The 22,279-nt window shown below is 41.7% G+C and overlaps 1 protein-coding gene across 1 annotated transcript in view; it reads left to right on the forward strand.

Moving 5' to 3' along the window:
• Positions 1–1,844: 1,844 nt before the first annotated feature.
• The window catches only part of LOC136881075 (uncharacterized), a 205,310-nt gene continuing 184,875 nt past the window's right edge, over positions 1,845–22,279 (forward strand). The window contains exon 1 of the mRNA XM_067153694.2: positions 1,845–1,964. The gene's annotated coding sequence lies outside the window, so the exon portion shown is untranslated. The remainder of the gene's footprint in view (positions 1,965–22,279) is intronic.

Consider the following 22,279-nt stretch of genomic DNA (forward strand, 5'->3'; position numbering starts at 1 on the left):
TTACTATTAATCACATAAAGTAATTCGTGTCCTCATCCCCAGGTGGTGCGGCAGGTTTTAGGCACACCTCCAAGAGAGGTGAGCTGCATGTACCAGCACACACCAGCCCTCCTGCCGATTTTAAATTCCTGACAGTACTGGGAATCGAACCCGGGTCGAGGTGGAAACAAGTTGAAATGATACACCGAAAGCAGAGACATCTCCGTACACCCGACGAAGGCTCTTGAAGCAGTAGAATTTGAAGGCATGCGCTATCGGTAACTTCATCATTAATTGAGATATAGTGGTTAGCCCTGTGCTTGGTCGTCATTTATCCCAGGAATTAAATTCGTACTCATTTTTGGTGTAGGCTGAGTGAACCTCAGGGTCTTATACCTCTCCAGAGGTGGAAATTTTGTTTCTAAATCGTTCGGCTTCCTGGCGGGCAGTGAGGGGCGTAGCCACGCGGGGTTTTCTGGGGGTTAGACTCCCTCCCCTCAATGGAATTTTTACAAAACAAAACAAGAAACAGAAACCGACAATAAGGTAATGAATGTCGACATAAAGGGTTGGCTATTTCGAACATTCACAGAGGCAAAAATGGAAAACCAACAGATCTCTTGAATCTGTTTTTCTAAGAAGCCTCAAAAGTTGGATTTTAGATTGAAATATGAACATACCATTCGCCGTAAACCTATTCACTTTGATCATATTGTTCTTGTTCTGTATTTTAATGTAATGTGCTGGTACTGCAATCCGAATATCAACATAATTTACTTGTATCAGTGTCCTTATGACATCGTGGATGCGCGCTCACACGCACAAGCACATTCATTGTGTTCTATGTCCGACTCGTTGGCTGAATGTTCAGCGTACTGGCCTTCGGTTCAGAGGGTCCCGGGTTAGATTCCAGGCCGGGTCGGGGATTTTAACCTTCATTGGTTAATTCCAGTGGCCCGGGGGCTGGGTGTTTTTACTGTCCCCAACATCCCTGCAACTCACACACCACACATAACACTATCCTTCACCACAATAACACGCAGTTACATACACATGGCAGATGCCGCCCACCCTCACCGGAGGGTCTGCCGTGCAAGGGCTGCACTCGGCTAGTAATAGCCACACGAAATTATTATTATTGCGTTCTATCATAATTTGGTAACTAACCGGGCGAGTTGGCCTTGCGGTTAGGGGCGCACAGCTGTGAGCTTGCACCCGGGAGATAGTGGGTTCGAACTCCGCTCTCTGTAACCCTGAAGGTAGTTTTCCGTGATTTCCCATTTTCACACCAAGCAAATGTACCATAATTAAGGGCACGCCCGCTTCCTTCCCACTCCTAGGCCTTTCCTATCCAATCGTCGCCATAAGACCTGTCTCTGTAGGTGCGACGTAAAACAAATAGTAATAATAATTTTGTAACTCTAACTCCACCGCCCCCAATCCGTCGATCCTGGCTACGCTACTGGGGCAGTCGAACCTACGTCCTTTCAGGTGAACCGAGCACGTCTTTACCGCCTCAGCTTGGCAGCCCCTTCAAATGATAAAAGGGGATGTTAAGAAAACAGTACCTTTCGAAGCGCACATACAGGCTTCAAGCGCTCCGTTTTAAGAAAACCTGTCTGTCATACGCCACCGCTGTGTTTAACATCTACCGTATATTTAGATCAACCTTGATTCGCTGTCTTCCAGTATCTAAAAATTCAAAAGACAGGACTTCAATACTTGGTGAAATTGAAGGCTTTCTCGTAATGACATCGTTAGCGGTACGAAGGCTTTTGGACCTCGGAAGATGTGCTCGTTTGCTATATCCTCCGCCAGGGGAAGCACTGTTAGTGTCGTATTTGTGTTGGGCTTGCGGTAGTGGTAGCATACTCACGTACAGTAGTATGTGACAGAGCCTTATCTCGCTATTGACTGCAGCGGTGGGAAACCCGTGTGAACCGGACTCAGGCGGTCAGTTCTGCTGTAATCATCTTTCCAGTCGGGTGAGTAAAGATTCCATTGCTCCTAAAAGTGACTACTCTTTTAGTAGGGGAACTGCATATCATTTTAACGTTGTCTTCCTACTTCTTCTTATTATGTCGGATGGGCAGTTAATATTTATATTTTTCAATATGGCGATCAGCGCATCAAACAAAACTTATATCCACTATTTTTGAGGGACATGATAGCTGTGTGGCATAGGCTAATTACTAGGTTCTCACCAAGGCGGTCGAGGTTCGAATCGCGGTCAATGGACATGGGATGTACGAAATGAAAAGTAACATCTCCCTAATTCGGATTCCACGTAAAACTGGAGGTCCCGTGGCTGTGATCATAATATCAACAGTCACGTAAATCTTTTAAATTAACTTGTTTTATGCACTATTTCTTTTGAAAACAATGATAAAATGAAGTGGAGTCACGTGCTTCTGAAGGTTTGTTTACAAACTAGCAGTCTTAATGCAGAAAAGTTAATAGTTTTCAGTACGGTAGTCATTTCAGCTAGTAAACATACACTTTGGAGTTTACTAGCAACAGTGTCTGCAATGCACGTAGAGAAATACGTTGTTGTTTTGTTGTTGTAGCTTTATATTAGGGACTAGGACCATCTTTGCCAGTAACTTAATGTTCTAAGGGGGACTGAAGAATGTCTGATAACGTTTTGTAGACGTAGTGCAAGTACAGATCAGTAACCAGTAATTACTCGGCGCTTGGGTGCTAAATGGAGCGGCTTTGACCTGTGCGTTACGTACAATGTGGACATGAAGTGAGAAAGTACGGAAGACCACTTCTAGTGGTCGAGAGAGGAATTTTATCCCACTTCTATTCTCAGTTGAGTTACCTTAGGTTGACTGCGACCGTTCTGTTCTATCAAACCAGGCTTAAATTTGTAGTAAAGTCGGGAATCGAATCCCGACCAAGTGAACGGGAGCTACCACTGAAAGTCGGTGGAGAACGACAAATGCCAGTCTTAATATTATCCACTCTGAGTTATCAGAGAGGACTTCCTTGATTTTTCTGTAGTAACTTCCGACATACATTGACAGATATTTCTGGGAGGTTACTAATTGTTGTCTAAACCTATGAAACACATCCCTGTAGTAAAAATGCTAAGAGTTGAACGGTCTGTCACTCTGGTTTAGGAGTCTTTGAATAATTTAATGACGTATAGTCTCCGGAGAGGCCTACTGCGAGTCTTTCTCAGCAGTCGGCTGTAGGTGACCTGCGCGTCTGTGGGGAGAGGGCTCTAGCTATGTTGAATTCTTGCAGGTGCCAGGAACTCCTTGTCTTACTTTTGAATTTATATACAAGAGACTTTGTCATAGAAGTAAACAGGAATCGAGCGCACGATCGTAGGCTTTCAGAGCCAAAGCTTCATTTAATCTTCACGCCGATTTGTTGATGTACTGTATACTGGATTGCCAGGTCAACCACGAAGTTGATCCTAATTTGAGGGACTCAAATGGTGTTCGATCAGCGTCAGGTAACATGACTGAGAAGAAAATTGGACTCCAATCCCATGCTTGGCCATTCTAGAAATGGTTTTCCGTGGCTGCCACTTAAATAACAGGCAAATGTCGGACAGATTGGCACGACATTTCCTTCCCAATCTTAGTCCCAACTAATGATAGACGAGCTCGATAGCTGCAGCGCTTAATTGCGGCCAGCATGCAGTATTCGGGAAATAGTGGGTTCGAACCCCACTGTCGGCACCTTTGAAAATGGTTTTCCGTAGTTTCCCATTTTCACACTAGGTAAATGCTGGGGCTGTACCTTAACTAAGGCCACGGTTGCTTCCTTCTCACTCCTAGTCCTTTCCTGTCTCATCGTCGCCATAAGACCTATCCGTGTCGGTGCGACGTAAAACAAGCTGTAAAGAAAACTAATGATATATACACACTGCAGTACTGATTCGATGCCCAACGAGGCCACCACGGCAAGTGTGGCACTTCGCCCTGGCCTTGATGGGCCTTGGCCTAGCAAGCAACCGCTGCTCAGCCCAAAAGCTTGCCGATTATGAAGTGACGCGTGATCTCGGCCATTATTCTCGGCTTTCTAGAAAGGGAATCTAAGTACTCTCTTACCATTTACCTAAGAGTGGAGTAGAGGTTCATTCAGGATAGCTGCTGTCTGTTCAGGGATTCGAATTCAGATCTTCAAATGACGCAGTTTCTCATTTCTTTCTAGAAATTAAGACGTTTCGAACGAGATACTGGAATTCAAATGATATGCAGACACGAGGAATGAAGCATCTTCAATGAAAATTCATTATGACATGTTGAGTTAATCATTCATTAATATTATAATTTGTGATTTTTCAGTCGGTTAATACGGGATGCTTTCCAAATTAATTAACTGGGTGGTGAATTTGAAACATGTAAAAGCAATCTTTAGGTAAATATAAAATACGTTGTATATCACAACGATTATTCTAACTCAAACTAACTAACGCTGAAAGTATGGCTTTTAAATAAACCACAGTTCATTTATTATTAGTTTGATTATGTCTCGCGTTATTGGGCTCCCTTCTGTTTTTGCGTCTATCCGGGCGTAGCTTATATAAAAGATAGGCATGTTTTGATTTAAGATCACATTTCATGCGACTCCGTATGCGATAAGCAGTCAGCCTAGAAGTGTTTGCTTCGTGAGGGTCTATAATACATACTGTATATTGGCCTTGCTTGCTCTTGTACCATCGTCACAAAACAAAATATTGACCGACACCAGAGAAACTAGCGATAACAGTGGGCTATGAAGAAACGAAGGTGGCCGGCACGAGACTATGGAAAGATCCTTGTGTCCATGTTGGCTTGGCCTTTCGAGTGAGTCCCTCAGACCTTAGCAGATTAGAAATCTCTTTTTATGTGGTTACCAGAGATACCAAGTTGCGAGAGATGAGTGACACCGTCGCACTTCTCAGAGTCAATGACCTAAATTTCTTGGTCGGTTATCGCTCTCCTCAATTCTACAACCCCACAGGCTGCGTTGCTATGTTTCAGTACAAGTCGATGGCTCAGTTTAATGCTGCTGCAAGTCTAAAATAGTCGTACTTGAGATCCTTGTATCCCTAGAATGCAAAATGCTTTTCTTTTTCACTCTAAAATGTTGTTGGCGTTCGTACAATAAATGAGGATTAGAGGAATGATAACTTGTTGATGAAGTGTGAAATTTGTGCCTCATTTCTAGTGCAACAGCCGATGCTTTACGTCGCATCGACACAGATATGTCTTACGGCGACGATGGGATCGGAAAGGCCTAGGAGTGAGGAGGAAGCGGCCGTGGCCTTAAATAAGGCACAGCGACTGGTATGAAAATGGGAAACCAGTGAAAACTATCTTCAGGGCTGCCGACAGTGCGGTTCGAACCCACTATCTACCGGATGCAAGCTCACAGCTGCGCGCGCCTAACCGCATGGCCTACTCGCCCGGTAATACAATTAATAAGAACACACAAAATGACCTACTTCCTGTATGTTTTTTACGCATAGGATAAACATAGGAAGATAATTTGAAAATCAATATTTAATCGTTATTTTAATTGGAAATGCTGAAATCTTGAAAACTCGATACTAGACAATCAACTTTCTTGAATTGTAGAACTATTGAAATGAACCGTCAAAATTCCCTATAAATATTCAGTGAATTGTAGTACGTATGGAACAAACCATTTAGCTGCAAGAAATTAATATGCAAATTGTATGAACCATTTACAAGTAACTAGTAGCAAGCAAGTTGGTTATGCGGTTCGTGGTGCCTGGCTGTTAGCATGTATTCTGGAGATAACGGATTCGAACCCCATCATCGGCACTCCTGAGAGTTTTCATTTTTTCCCATTTTCACACCAGGTAATTTCTGGGACTGTACCTTAACTAAGGCCACGATCGTTTCCTTCTAAATCCTAGCCCTTTCCTACCCATTGTCACCGATAACCTGAGCTGATACATACATACATACATACATACATACATACATACATACATACATACATACATACATACATACATACATACATACATACATACATATTATTTCAGAATGTTATGCCTTTCAGGGTTCAGTCCGCAAGCCTTCATGAATTATCTACACGTCTAAACAATCCCCTATTTCCAGCTAGCTCTGTAGCCTCGTTCAATCTCACAGTCTTATTAATTCTCAATTGAAAACCGAGTCTAAACGTCATCCCCTTGCTCTCCATATACTCCTCTAACCACCTATGGCCGAGCCTATTATTCTCCTCCTCCTTTTGTTTCCCATGACCTCACCAACCAAGCCGATTTATGTGTTCAGTTTTATCCATCGAGAGTTCATTCCTAACTGAGCCTTTATCTCCTTATTTCCAGCACCGTCCCATCATTGTTCCTACCTGTCTGTACCAGTAATAATTCTAACTACATTCATGGCTATTACTTCCAATTTTGAATAAGAGGTCCTGTGTCCACCCAGCTTTCACTCCCGCACAGCAAGGTCGTTTGAAAACAGACGATGTAAAGATAGTTTAGTCCGAGACCTGACTTGCTTTTTAATTTACAATATATCGTTCATTTCAACTGCGTCCGGCTCCATGGCTAAATGGGTAGCGTTCCCGGGTTCGATTCCCGGCAGGGTCGGGAATTTTGACCATAATTAGTTAATTTCGCTGACACGGGGACTGGATGTACGTGTCGTCTTCATCATCATTTCATCCTCATCACGACACGCAGGTCGCCTACGGGAGTCAAATCAAAAGACCTGCATCTGGCGAGCTGAACTTCTCCTCGGACACTCCCGGCACTAAAAGCCATACGCCATTTCATTATTTCAACTGCTAGCTTACTGCATTAGCTTTGCTGCACTTGAGATACTACCATCCTAAATATTTGAAATGACCCACATGTTCCAATTTCGTATTTCCTTCTTGGCCTTCAGTCTTCTTAGGTTTCTTTCCTACTGACATCACATTCATCTTGGAAATGCTAATTTTCATATTAAACTGCATCTGTCAATGAGTCACCACTGATCTGTATTTAGGGCTGTCGCCCAGGTGGCAGATTCCCTACCTGCTGTTTGCCTGATCTTTCCTCAAATAATTGCAAATAATTTGGAAGTTTCTTGAACATCTCCCTTGGTAAATTATTCCAATCCCTAACTCCTCTTTCTATAAAAGAATATTTGCCCAAATCTTTCCTCTTGAATTCCAACTTTATCTTCATATTGTGATCTTTCCTACTTTTAAAAACACCACTCAAAATCATTCGTCTACTCATCATTCCACGCCATATATCTACTGACAGCTAGGAACATACCACTTAGTCGAGCAGCTCGCTTCCTTTTTCCCAAGTCTTCTCAGCCCAAACCTTGCAACATTTTCGCAACGCTATTTTGTCTCAAATCATCCAGAACAAACCGAGCTACTTTTTTGTGTGTGGATTCTTTGCAGTTCTCGAATCAAGTAATCCTGGTCAGGATCCCATACACTAGAACCATACTCTAGTTGGGGTCTCTTTACATCCTTACTGCAACTTCTAAATACTCTCATAGCCATGTGCAGAGATCTGCACCGTTTATTTAAAATCCCGTTTATTTACCCCAATGAATTAACACCTAGTTACTTACAATGATTCCCATAAGGAACTTTCACCCCATCAACGCATTAATAAAACTCAGAGGACTTTTCTTATTAGTGAAGCTCACAACCTGACTTTTAACCTCGTTTATCACCACATCATTACTTGTTGTCTATCTCACAACATTATCGAGGTCTTTTTGCAGTTGTTCACAATCTTGTAACTTACTTATTACTCTGTACAGTATAACATTATCTGCAAAAAGCCTTATCTCTAATTACAGTTCTGTACTCATACCATTTATATATAAGAAAATATAAAGGTCCAATAACACTACCTTGAGGGATTCCCCTCTTAATGATTACGAGATCAGATAATGCTTCACCTAATCTGAGTTCTTTATTTTATATATATAGCCACCCATTCAGTCAATCTTTTGTTTAGACCTCTTGCACTTATTTTTGCCAGTAGTCTCCCATGATCTACAATATCAAATGCTTTAGATAGGTCAATTGCGATAAAGACCATTTGATCTCCTGAATCTAAGATATCTACTATATGAGTTTTCAAGCTCTATGATATCAGACTATAGGCTTTCAGCATAGTCTGCTATTAACACCAAGTCATCGGCATTGACTGAACTGCCTACTACATTTCCACTCAAACTGAATTCCTTCCTTCAATTTTATACATTTCAGTAAATGATCAATAATAATAATAATAATAATAATAATAATAATAATAATAATAATAATAATAATAATAATAATAATGGCGTATGGCCTCCAGAGAGCCTGGTGCAGGTCTTTCTGGCGCATCTTTGAGAGTGGGGCTCTACCTAAGATAAATTCTAATGTTGAAGACAGCACAAACACTCATCCCCGAGCTAGACGAATGAACCAATTAAGGTTAAAATCCCAAACCCGGCCGGGAATCAAACCCGGACTCCTTGGACCAAAGACCAGCATGCTAATCCTTTAGCCATGGAGCTGGACAATAATCGATGTATACTATGAAAAATAAAAGGTGAAAACATACAGACTTATCTCACCTCTGTGATTAATTTGAACAAGAACTCATTCTGCGATCAATTCTCACTGCGGTTCGATTATCAACATAAATGCCGTTGATTGCCTTTAATTACCTACACCCTAATACCATAATTCTCCAATATGGCTGATATCTCTTCCCTTGGTATTGTGCCATATGCCTTCACTACTGCATGTTATGAAATATGAATATTGTATATTCCTCGTGTAACATTTTTGAGTTACTGGATGCATGCTGCGAATGTGGTGCTGACAGCTCCTCTGCTGGTTTGAACAATACTGGTTGTCATCCAACTTACTCTCCACCGTTCATGAATGACTGTGAATACCATGCCTGGCGTACTGATCAATTAAATGTTGTTGCAATCCTTTCTGTTCCCTTGCTTGGTAGGTGCAGTTACTGCTTTCGTTCAATCAGAAGGTACCTTACTCACCGGGCGAGTTGGCCGTGCGGTTAGAGGCGCTCGGCTGTGAGCTTGCATCCGGGAGATAGTGGGTTCGAATCCCACTGTCGGCAGCCCTGAAGATGGTTTTCCGTGGTTTCCCATTTTCACACCAGGCAAATCCTGTGGGTGTACCTTAATTAAGGCCACGACCGCTTCTTTCCAACTCCTAGGCCTTTCCTATTTCATCGTCGCCATAAAACCTATCTGTGTCGTTGCGACGTAAAGCTACTAGCAAAAAAAAGTACCTTACTCATATTCCACGCTGATGCTATTACTGTATATAGCCATCACAACGCTGCCTTCCCACTATATTTCTCCATTTGAGGTCTAATTTAATGTATTCCTGCTGGTTTATCGCAATAGAATTTAATTACCACCCTTTTCACATCCTTGAGCGTAATTTCTCTGACAACGTTGTTTTCCTCCCCTTGAACTCCACTGTTCGGGACTTCAACGAAAGTTCTCCTTTACACTGAGAATATTTTTAAAACATTCCTTCCATCTGTTCAGTGATTCCCTGGGATCCACGATGAGTTCACCTGATAACTTTACCCATTACTTTATTAATTTTCCTTTTACCTACTTTTCTAAGACTCTGTATTACAGCCAATAAAATTTCCAGATTATTACCAAAAGCTTTCCATGACTTCTGGGTTCTACAATGGTTTCGCTCTCTTTCGTCTATGTAAAATTTCCCTATCTATGTCAGTTCATCAGTTATTGTTTGGAGCCCTTTTTCGTATGCTTTCTTTGTTACGTTTATATGCTGCCCTGGCTTGATCATTCCACCAAGATGTTCGCTTTTTCCCATCTTTACACATAGTTGTTCCTATGCATTCTCTTGCTGTGCCTACTATAGCATCCTTGTACGTATGCCACCTGATCCCTTCCGATATCCTGAACTTGCTGACTGTCTGTTCTCTGTTCTTTTCTTCTGCCAGTGATTTAACTTTAAAAAACCCTTTTTTTTTGCAACTGGCTTTACGTTGATGGCAATGATGGGATACGAATGGGAAGGAAGCGTCCATGGCCTTAATTAAGGTACAGCCCCAGCATTTGCCTGGTGTGAAAATGGTAAAACATGGAAAAGCAGCTTCAGGGCTGCCGCTATCTCCCGAGTGGAAGCTCACAGTTTCGCGCCCCTAACCGCACGACCAACTCGCTCGGTAAGAAACTTTCTTTACTACTGAAAAGTTAACAAATTAGCGAAAAAAAAAACAAAGAACAATCTGAATATTATGTTAGGGATGTTGATGCTTATATGTTAACCAAGATTTTCTTGTTTAAGGAACATTTTTAGCCACTGAGGTATGAACATATCCGAAACAGATTCGTTCTTTGACGTTGTTGTAATTTAGGCGCTAGGAGCCAGAAGATTTAAAAGGGGTCCGTAGCTACCCCTCTTGTGGTCCCATGTTCGAAGTCAAAGAGGAGCTTCTATTTTCGATTTCATATTTTTTTTAAACGTACTTAAGTTCATCTGAAATTCATTTTAATGTAAAGTCAGTTTTAAAATTACCCTTTTCAAAGAAACACCGCCATATCGCCATATATGGTGGACAACTTTGTGAAAAAATAGTAATATTATCATTACCCACCCCCTTCAATGTGTTCCATATACGTCACTGCTAGAAGCATCTAGACTAACAATGCTTTCATTCCCCACCCTGAAGGGGTAACCTAGAGGGTAACGCCCTCTCTCTGGCCGAGAGATGCGGGCGGGTTGGGGAGATGTGACGGAAGAAGGATGTGGGTAAAGGATGTGAATATGTAGGAGATGGGAGGGGAATTGTGCCTATGCCTAGGTGTTGAATTTCGTTGAGGGAGTTTATTAGCATAGATGATTACAAAGTAGTACAAAATATATTACACAGATTTAAAAGTACGTAATAGGATGATATAAAGGCTGTTGGACGAAGGTGGGGTTAGTGCTAGAGGTAAGGGAAAGGGCTAAGATGTGAAAGATACAGGAGAAGTTATGCAGGGAAGTGAGTAAGTTGTGGAGAGGGTTTGTTGGGTGTGGTATTGGAGGAGAAAAACCGGGTGGAGGAGGGTAAAAACAGATTTGTGGAATCGGTCGAAGGAAAGGAGGAGCCGGCCGGGGACGGCGACGGGGTGCATGAGATCGGTTAGCAGGTTGGGGAGGAGAGCGAGATGGTTCAGTGTGATGATGGCGGCCTTGAAGATGGATGCCGTTGTTGATGAAATGCTGGGCGATGTCCGGAGTCGGCAGATGAAGGCGAACGAGGTGGGTAGGTCCTGTAGCGTTGAAAATCCGAGTTGCTCGGCGAACTGGTGTTACTGTCAGGTGGAGGTCTTGAAGTATGGCATCGTTGGATAAGAGCGGGTCCACTCCTCGGATGACGCAGGTGCAATCGGTCGATGGTGGCGGCATTGTATCGGTGGTACTGTCAGTTGCAAGCGCTGGTTCTTGACTTGATGAGGTAGAGGTGGGAGGCGTGGTCATAGTACTCGTAGTGGCCATGATAGGGATAGGGTGAGTTGTAACCGTAGTCGTGAGCGAAGTTGTGAGGGAGGTGTGAACTGGGGAGGTTGTGAGGGTGGTAGTAGTGGTGGTTGTTGTAGTGATGTAAGGAAAGGACAAGGGTTGTGGTGGGGGTGTGTAAGGAGGTGGATCAGGAGAATAGTCCGGGAGTTGCTCTAAAATATTGCTGGGAGTGTCTTCCATATGATGGAGGCGTTGGCAGATTTGTACACCAGTGGCGAGAAGATGGTCACGTTCGGTGGATGTTTTGAAGAAACGCAGGACGTCGTTTGATGGTGCAGAACCTTCATGTAGCCTAGTGGCGCTGTATACTCCAGACTTGCGGAGTTCAGATAGGATGGTGTCTTCAGTGATGGATTGTTGGACGTCCAGGACAATACAGGTATACATATTGGGAGGCCGGCTTCCGATTTGGTGTCTGGCCTATATGCTTTGTTGGGTCGGCTGGGTGCGATGGTAGAGTTGCGGCGTCACCCGGCCGAATCAAAAATGAGGAGATAAGGATGTACAGAGTCAGCTGTTGTGACAGACAGCAAAAAGCATAAGTCGTCCGTGTGTCTGTGGACGTGTGTTAGAAGCATCTCAGTCAACACCCTCATGTTCTTACTGCGTGTGTCATCCCTCAGAGGGTAATAAATTGTGAAACATGATGTGACGACCACGTGATTACAGCTGAGGTTAGCATTCTTCACCTACCTGCACCAGGCTTCTGTCTTCCGTTTTCCCCCATTTGACTCCCTTGGACCTATTCTTGTTTCCCTTCAACCCCGACATTATTAGCAAGTGAGTGATAGTGGTTGTTGTTTAAGCCAGGGTAATGGGAAGTGTCTTTGGACTTTGGTTGAGATATCGAATATTTTCTTGAAGTGACTTGGAAATCTGGGAGAGATATGGGAGGACTTTAGAAGGAGGAACTAAATGTAGAACGCAGTGAGGATGGCACCTGCTGGCCATGATCGTGAAAGCGTCCAGTCTATATGGTCTGACACCATGGTTAACCGGTTCGAGTCCCGTTGGTCTCACCATCAGAATGCTGGTCGACGGGGAAGGAGAGGTGGTAGTATACAAAGATTGCGTGCCAAAACCTGGATTCAATTCCAAAACTCCCCTAATTGTTCACATGGAGTGAAGGTATATGACGCTGTTGATGGTGATTCGTCCGTCGGATGGAGACGTTAAAACTTGAGCAGACCACTTGATGCTATTCGAAAGGAGTAGCCTATGTGCCGGGACTGGGTCTCACCATCTCACTTCCTACAATCATATATCACATCATTCATTTCATATCATTAACTCCTCCGACGTAAGGAAAAAAATGCCGGTCGTAAAACTTGCAACGAAGATTTATCTTACTTCATACCCGACCACATATAGAAAAGAGACAAAGGTTGGAGATATAATGAGGATGGCAATTTCTTCGCTTGTGTTTTGTTTACATGTTACACATTCCCGAGTCTAGTTCCTCTTTCGTATGAGATATTTCTCCGACTCTCTCAATAAATAATAATAATAATAATAATAATAATAATAATCCGCCTCTGTGGTGTAGTAGTTAGTGTGATTAGCTGCCACCCGCGGAGGCCCGGGTTCAATTCCCGGTCTTCCACGAAATTTGAAAACTGGCACGAAGGCTGGAACGGGGTCCACTCAGCCTCGAGAGGTCCACTGAGTAGAGGTGGGTTCGATTCCCACCTCAGCTATCCTTGAAGTGGTTTTCCGTGGTTTCCCACTTCTCCTCCAGGCAAATGCCGGGATGGTACCTAACTTAAGGTCACGGCTGCTTCCTTCCCTCTTCCTTGTCTATCCCTTCCAATATTCATATCCCCCCGCAAGGCCTCTGTTCAGCATAGCAGGTGCGGCCGCCTCGGCGAGGTACTGGTCATCCTCCCCAGTTGTATCCCCAACCTAGAGTCTGAAGCTCCAGGACACTGCTCTTCAGGGGTAAAGGTGGGATCCCTCGCTGAGTCCGAGGGAAAAACCGACCCTGGAGGGTAAACAGATAAAGAAGAACAAGAAGAAGATAGTTCCTACTTCATTACCGACCGCATATAGAAAAGGGACAAGGGTTGGAGATATAATGAGGAAGGCAATTTCTTCGCTTGTGTTTTGTTTACATGTTACACATTCCCGAGTCTAGTTCCTCTTTCGTATGAGAAATTTCTTTTTGCTAGTTGCTTTACGTTGCATCGACGCAGATAGGTCTTATGGCGACGATGGAACAGGAATGGGCTAGGAGTGGGAAGGAGGCGGCCATGGCCTTAATTAAGGTACAGTCCCAGCATTTGCCTGGTGGTAATATGAGAAACCACGAAAACCATCTTCAGGGCTGCCGACAGTGGGGTTCGAACCCACTATCTCCCGAATACTGGATACTGGCCGCAGTTAAGCGACTGTAGCTATCGAGCACGGTGAGAAATTTCTCCGACTCGCTCAATAATAATAATAATAATAATAATAATAATAATAATAATAATAATAATAATAATAATAATAATAATAATAATAATAATAATAATAGTAAGTAACACTAAGAAGGTAGGAAATTATAACTGTTAAATATTTAACAACATAGCTTCAACTACTACTTCATAAACTATGGATAAATGTCACAAATTTATCTTGAAAATAGCTTCTTTAACGTGTCAGTAAATCTGCTGACACGGGACTCTCGCAAAGCACTCTTAAATGTTGTCAGAACCTTCAAAATAGATTTTGCTCGCCCAGTTGACCTCCCGAGGCTGAGTGGACCCCGTTCCAGCTCTCGTACCACTTCTCAAATTTTGTGACAGAGCCGGGAATCGAACCTGGTCCTCCGGGGGTGGCAGCTAATCACACTAACCACTACACCACAGAGGCTGACTCTATAAACAGAAACTACCTTACATTATTACAACTCGTTCTACACACACGATTATGGCAAATAATTTTCTCTTGGGCCATATGTCCATAAAACGGAGAATTATACAAATATGTTAACGAACCGTTTCCTGAACTAAAGCTCTGTGTGCTGTTGGTTAGCATTTTTTGGTATTTTTAGAACAGTGCTCTTGTCATTCCAAGCCAGACTTTGAGATCTTGTTGACAGTAACCGTCCTCGGATATTACTCTACCCAGGTATTTAAAAGTATTTGATTATAACACTATGGACTGATATCCTCTTCTTGTTTCAGTTGCTGTGAATGTACTGTAATATGTATTCGATGGCCTACTGTAGATAAGAGATCTTGTCTTGGGAAGATTCCCGGACAAGTGTCAACTGTATGTACTATGTATCTAGGAAACATTCAACCGGTATATGCACAGTACCACCATTTTTCACAAGATCTTCCACATTTCTCTTGTCAGAATTATGGTAAATAAATACATAAATATTACCGTAATACTAATGTTTCTCTCTGGTTGTAGATAGAGAATGTGCCTCAGGATATTACACTAGACACCACGATGTAATTTTCTGGAGTGTATCAAGAAAAATAATGGAAAAAACCGTATTCCAAGTTCCTATGTACATCCCGACGTCGATATTCCAACACTGACTATTGCAACAGTACAGTACCGTAAAGAACGTGAAATATATAAACAGTCCTGTGGTAGCGAGGGGGGTGGACGAGAGGAGAGTAGCATTGGAACATACACATAATGCTTTATAATGTCGAAATTAAATGGAGTCGTCGATGAATAGAACGTAATTTGACTCACAGGAATATACAGAAATGTACAAAATATGTTATATACGCTGAACTATGTAAAAATATGTAAAATGAAGTTTGAGCATCGCAATATTAATACTTGCCGACCCCGCAGTGTAGGGGTAGCGTGCCTGCCTCTTACCCGGAGGCCCCGGGTTCGATTCCCGGTCAGAGAGGTCCGCTCAGCTTACGTGATTACAATTGAGGAGCTATCTGACGGTGAGTTGGCGGCCCCGGTCTAGAAAGCTAAAATAACGGCCGAGAGGATTCGCCGTGTTGACCACACGACACCTCATAATCTGCAGGCCTTCGGCCTGAACAGCGGTCACTTGGTAGGCCAAGGCCCTTCGGGGCTGTTGTGCCATGTTTTTCTTAAGGTCGATACTTCAATTCATAGATATTTCTGTTTCCGTGTTTCCACATGTAAATGAATAGAATAAGATTTATGAAGTTCCTCTGATCGAGTAATGTTGGACAAGACAGCTAGATAATCAGTAAACCGAGGAGTACATTAATCTTTATTTTATATGCCTCGAACTCCAAGTTTATTAATATTTAGGATTCGGGCTGTGAGAAGAAGATGATTAATATCAAATTTATTCTTAACGCAGGCTTTTACCAATCGGCTGTAATCCATTAATAATGCATACTAGCAAATGTACCCGTGCTTCCCTACGACATTCTACATTGTATACGGATATCGAAGTAAATTACTGTACATGCACTGAATAAGATTTTTTAAATTGCATGTCTCTTAGCGTTATTCAAAAACAGCAAGAGCTTCCCATATGTTGTTTCAAATGTAAAGTGCGAGTTGCGAAGTTGTGATGATAACGAAAGGCCCAATTGCCTACTGCCATTCGCAATCGATTAGGGAAGTTTTCATTATAATGGTAGGCTCCTTTAACTACTGCGCGGTCACAATCGATTTGAGGAGTTTTCTTTACAATGTCAGGTCCCCTTTCCTACTTGCAGACAGATTATAGTTGAGAAGAGTTTTTCACAATGCCAGGCACCTTCCCTAATGCCAGTCAAAATTGAGTTGTGCTGTTATGATAATGACGGGCCCCTTTTCTTAATGTCAGTCACGCCGAGTTGGTGAGTTTCCATTGCAATTGCAGGCCACCATGCCTAATGCCAATCGCATTTTAGATGGGTAAATTTGTTTATAACGGCGGGCACTCCTGCCTACTCCCAAAGACAATCGGTTAGGGGAATTTTGAAAAAAAACTGCATGCTCCCTTGACTTCTGCCAATCAAATCGAGAAGGGAATTATTCATTACAATTATAGTCCCTCCTTACTAATGTCAGTTACACAGGAGATGGTGAAGGATCCCATTCCTACCGCCAGTCAAAGTCGATGTGGAGAGTAATGATTACAATAGTAGACGCCCTCCTGCTGAGAGTCACTATCGATTTGTAAAATTTTAATTTTAATGGCAGACACACCCTTTACACATCGCTACAAATCGACTTCATTGAATATATATGTACTGACATACGAAGTATATGCATGTTTACAATATTGCAAACCTTCATTTACGTATTAACTGTTGCTTAACGATACGTCATATCGACAAACGGATTGTAGCATAAGACGCCTTATTTATCGGTCTAAATGGCTGGTCTTATGAAATTTCCTCCTATCTCATCAATGTATGGTTGAGATTGAGTTAAAAACGTCGAATAGGGTGAAATTTGGGTACGGTTTTCTCACAGTGCATTATTTTTGGATAATGTGCAGCTACAAACATAGAATTTGTTTCACATATGGATACTAGGTGGGCCAATGTTCGTGCAGAATTAGATGATTCTATCTTTCGTATAAGTGATTCAGACTATGAATTACACGTGTACAAAGTGCAAAATGTGCGAACAATCGATAAATAGAAACACATCTAACGTATTAGGAATAGAGATACGACAAAACGTCAGAGGACCAAAGTTGTAGGTGACTCCAAATTCAACGGAGATTATGCCATCCGTCCTTTGATACGACTTATCGTGTAGCCACGACATACATCGAAACGAAGGTCTGTTCCGATATTAAAACTGCCTCAATATTTCGATATTTTTCGGGGATTAAACGTGAAATATTTAAAGATATTGAAGCTTTCCGTCGGTTACAGGCTAAGGCATAATTTTGCCAAATTGCAATATTCTAGCTCGTCTGGCAGATTGGACCGCAATCCTGCTTTTGTGTGTGTGTGTGTGTGTGTGTGTGTGTGTGTGTAAAAATGAGGACTTTCAGGAAACTAAAGCTAACAAATATGCAGATGGTCATTATTACATCTGAAACGGATAACTGTACGCAAATTTCGCAAAAATAGTAAACGTACATACACACGGTCGTTACGATTTTATTTATATAGATAAGGAATCTGCTCCACATACAAAATCTTTTGGGCTATGTCCGCTGGACTTAGCCTGCAAAAACGACTATTCATGATATCTCCTATCGAAAAAGTGCACATGAGAAAAAAGTTTTAGAAATGGATTTCTGTCAAGGTTGGTCGATTTCCAATCAGGTTGGTCTTGTATATATTGTGGAAGAGTAAAATCACTGTTTCGGTTCCCTATAAACCCCCATTTTATTCCTGTATTTTACATAGTATTGACCTAAAATCTTACGTTTGGACTGGTGGATGGTAAAATGAGGTTTTGTGTCGGTGCGACGTAAAGCAACTAGCAAAAAAAAGGTTTGGTTGAAATATCTCCAGTAGTTTTCAAGTTATAAGAAATAAGCTTTACACGCACCCACTCTTGAGTTAAGTCCGGTGGGACTTGTACTGAGAAACGGTCCGTTAATGATATCTACCTTTTTCATCCTCGTGTCGAAATGATGCACATGAGAAAAATGGTTTAGAAATTGTTTTCCATTAAGGAAGGTAGATTCCCATTAAGTTTGGTTGTGCGTATTTTTTGGGAGTGCAAAATCAAGGTTTCGGTTTCGTATTAATCCCCCCCCCCCCGCAGTCAGTTAAGGGATTTGGAAATAATATTGGCCCTACAACCTACCCAAGGACAGGTGGATTCAATGTAAGAAGTTTGGTAGAAGTATATTCCATAGTTTTCAAGTTATAACAACTCAAAACAAACAAACAAACAAACAAACAAACAGACAAACAGACACCAAAGCTAAAAAATATTGAGATGGTCATTATCTGAAACGGATAAACAGACACACGGTCGTTACGATTTTGTTTATATAGACAATGCTAGCATACAATTTTGTTCCGGGAATAAGAACGACAGTAATTCATTTGTTTTGCTCTCCGTTCACATGATGATGCAACGGAAATAAGCTTTAAGAACCGTGAAACTCGTAGGATGCATACTTCCTGACAGTACATTGAGTAACACTCCCGACACACTGCAAGGCCGATACCTAGGAGTTTCTATGGGAACTGTTTCTCTTCGTTATCTGCAACACAGACCAGAGGTAGATTGTTCATTAATTCATATTCATTGAGTCATGGATTCAATCTATAGCCAATGGTCGTATTATGATTTAGGTACTTACAGTATATCTAAACATTGATTAAAAAAGTAAGCCTGGTAATAAAAAGAGTTTACAACACCCTTTGTGGACCCGAATATCACGGATTGAAACCCTGCAGACGTAGAGGGTAGGGTGTCGATTCGGCATTCAATATCGTTCAATGCTGGCATGTGAAAGATCTCTAGTGGCAATCGGTGTTTAACCTAGAGAAGAAAAGTTAATAGTATGTCCCCATTAGAGTTCAGAGTTCTCTGCCACACATTGGAGTAAAACAACGTCGAAGTTATCACGCAGGTAGCCAAAATGGTGTCCAATCAAGATTCCTACGATGAGACAATAAGATCGTTATTATTGAATATCCAAAGAAAATAGAAGGGAACCCTAATGTGCAAAATAATATTAGGGCTATAATTTTACAATTACATGCAATTTGCAACAGAATGAACATTATGATGCAAGCTTATTAAAGATGGATGAAAGGTAAAAAAAAAATATTATAACAGCATTGTTTTTAAAATATATGAAATAGAGGTTTGTTCAATTCAATGTCACAAAAGTTCAGGTGACATACTAGGGCATATCTTGGTCTTTCGAAAGCAGGACAATCAAAAATTAAATGCTGCACTGTTTGAGAGGATCCACAAATGCATAAGTAATCATCTGAGACACTGATGTTAAATCGCTCGAAATATGATTTAAATTTGCCATGGCCAGACAGAAATTGTGTAAGCACAAAATTAGGCACGAGCAATTTGCACTGGAATCGATGCTGGATCTCAGGAAAGAACAGTTCTCTCATTACGGATCCTTTTGTGCTTGTGGTCCAGATGTTATTCCACTGAAGAGATGTGTGATTTCTAATTTTCTTTCTCAGGCAACATATCGGAGCTTTTGCAGCTTCTTTTGCTAACAGGCCTGCTTTCTCATTTCCAATTGTCCCTGTGTGCCCTCGAACCCAGCATAGACACACGTGGGGGGCTATTCTGGATTATGGATCTTTATTGGATTTAAATTGTACTTGTCATTTATTACGTTTAGTGCTGCTTGTGAGTCACTGTATACCTTTGCACTTTTGCTCTTATCTATGCACCAGTGCAGTTCTGACTTTATGGCCCAACGTTCAGCTTGAAAAACTAAACAGTCTGAAGAAAGCTTATGTTTGTGTAGGCCCAGAATCTGTATGCGCGAATTTCCAATGGAAAAGCCCGACACTACATAGGAAAATGGGTACAAAAGAAACAAATAGAAAACTGGAAAAATACTCCAGGCTGCAGGCTTGCAAAGGAACTGATAAGAGGACCAAACAAGAAGCATACTAAAGAACTGCTGAAACTCACCAGAGAAAATATAAGATGGGTACCGGCAGTTGGACTGTTGACAGGACACTGTCATCTGAAAAAACACCTACAAAGAATTGGAGTAATGAGAGACAATCTATGTAGGAAATGCAATGAAGCAGAGGAATCAGCTGAACACATACTTTTCGAATGTGAGGCGCTGGGTAGAATTACTCTCTCCACTCTAGGGCTACCCGGTAAAGAGAGACAAAAAATCCAAGAAGACCCAATAAGAACAACCTGCAGATTTGTGAAGGGAGCAGGTATAGCATATCTAGGTGGGAATGGAGGAAAAACATGGTAGCAAAAGATCTTAGAGGACGACGCTAATTAGGAACTAATGTTTAGAGGCCCCATGAAGAAAAGAAGAAGAAGCTTATGTTGTTTTTGAAAATATTTCAAGATCGTTTCCATGTAGGAAGGCACATTCAACTTCGTCATATTCATCATTGTCCGGTATGCGTGAGTCGTCTGTATACATTATATAATCATGAGAGCTTGAGCAACTATCACTGACAAGTTTCCTAAAGATACTAGGATGTCCAGATTGAAAATAATTGCTCTGTTCCTCCACGGTAATCTTGATAAGGGCACTGATGAGATTCTATTTCTCTTGAGTAAACCAAACTCATCCTTACAAATTGCAGTCAAAAATAAAATAATAATGTATGACGTTGTGCGGTAGGCGCGAGAAATTCGAAGAGCAAATCCTTTTTGAAGTTGCATTAAATTGTTCTGAGCCCATTTATTTTCCAATACAAAGCGGAATGAAGAGGCACAGTATAAAACCAATGGTTTAAACGCCGTGTTGTAGATTACTCGCAGTACGTCAGAAATGAGCCCCCATGAAGGCCTGCAGGCTACAGTTGTACCTTGTATGCATTTGCTGGCTTTGTTTTTCAGCCTATGAAAATGAGATCTAAAAGTGAGGTGTTTATCTAGCATAACTCCTAAATACAGGAGATGATCTTCCAAGGTTATTCTGTGACCATTCTTCATTATTTTTGAATTTCTCACTTTCTTTCTTCTAATCTTTGTTGGATTAAACTGGAGTTCGTTGTTCTCCTCCCAATTGTGGAAGATATAAATAGTTGCATTTGCACGTGCATTGAGCTCCTGTATATTGTCAGTTTAGATTAGAAGAAGGGCATCATCGGCGTAGGCAATGACATCACACCCTGTCGTTAGAGGCTGCCGCAGGAGGTCATCATACAAAATGTTCCAAAATCCAGGGCTGTAACTGGATCCCTGTGGACACCCCTTGGCTACATGCTTGGTACCGGCTGCAGTTCCAGTTTTAAGAGTAACTTTTTGATTTTGAAAGTATGCTTGTGCTATCTTATATAAATTACTGGGACAATGTTTTGCCTTTAACTGAGATAAAAATTTTGACCACCAGGCATTATCCAAAGCGCCTGTTATATCCAGAGATATTAAAATAGCTACCTTTTTCAATGAAAATATTTGTTGGATCCATCTGACTACATCAAGGACGGCGTCCTCAGTTGACCTCTGAGGCGTGAATTCATATTGCTTTTGGCTTAGAAGATGGTGACTATGCAGATGGTACATCATTCGATCAATCAGTAACTTCTCCAAAATCTTTCCAAGTACTGGTAATAGGCAGATAGGTCTGAAGGATTTAACAGTGGATATGGTGGAGAAATCTTCGGGTATTATTTTAACCATTGCAAGTTTCCAGGAGGAAGGAAATACATTTAAGGATAAACATTTGTTGAAAAGGAGAGTGAACAGAGACGGGAAACAGAGACGCCTAGCATTCTATGGACACATCTATAGGATGCATCCGACCAGGTTGACCAACCGGATTCTCAGCTACTGGCAAAATAGGCCACCATGGTTGATGAAAGTGGATAAAGGTCTACAGGAACTGGGAATAACAGAAGGAAACTTAAAGGATCGGACAACACTCAGGAAGATGCTTAAACATAAAGAGTTCCAGGACAGACTACCAACGAAGAAGACTGGCGCCCTTTGGACAAAGGAGAGGAAGGAGCAACACAGCCTGAGGATGCGCAACTACTGTGCAAACATCAAAGATCATTCCAAAATGTAATAGTTGAATGTCGTGGTCCTTAGCTGGCCTATAAGAAACAAGAAGAAGAAGCTGATATGCCATCCCAACCTGGAGCTTTCTTGTCTTTTTGTAAGAGGATAATGCACTCAACTTCTTGCTGTGAGAATGGTTTATCATCAGCAGTGTCAGGAGCAATTTCTGAGAAAG

Source organism: Anabrus simplex, chromosome 1, assembly GCF_040414725.1.
Source record: "Anabrus simplex isolate iqAnaSimp1 chromosome 1, ASM4041472v1, whole genome shotgun sequence".
Lineage (NCBI taxonomy): Eukaryota > Metazoa > Arthropoda > Insecta > Orthoptera > Tettigoniidae > Anabrus > Anabrus simplex.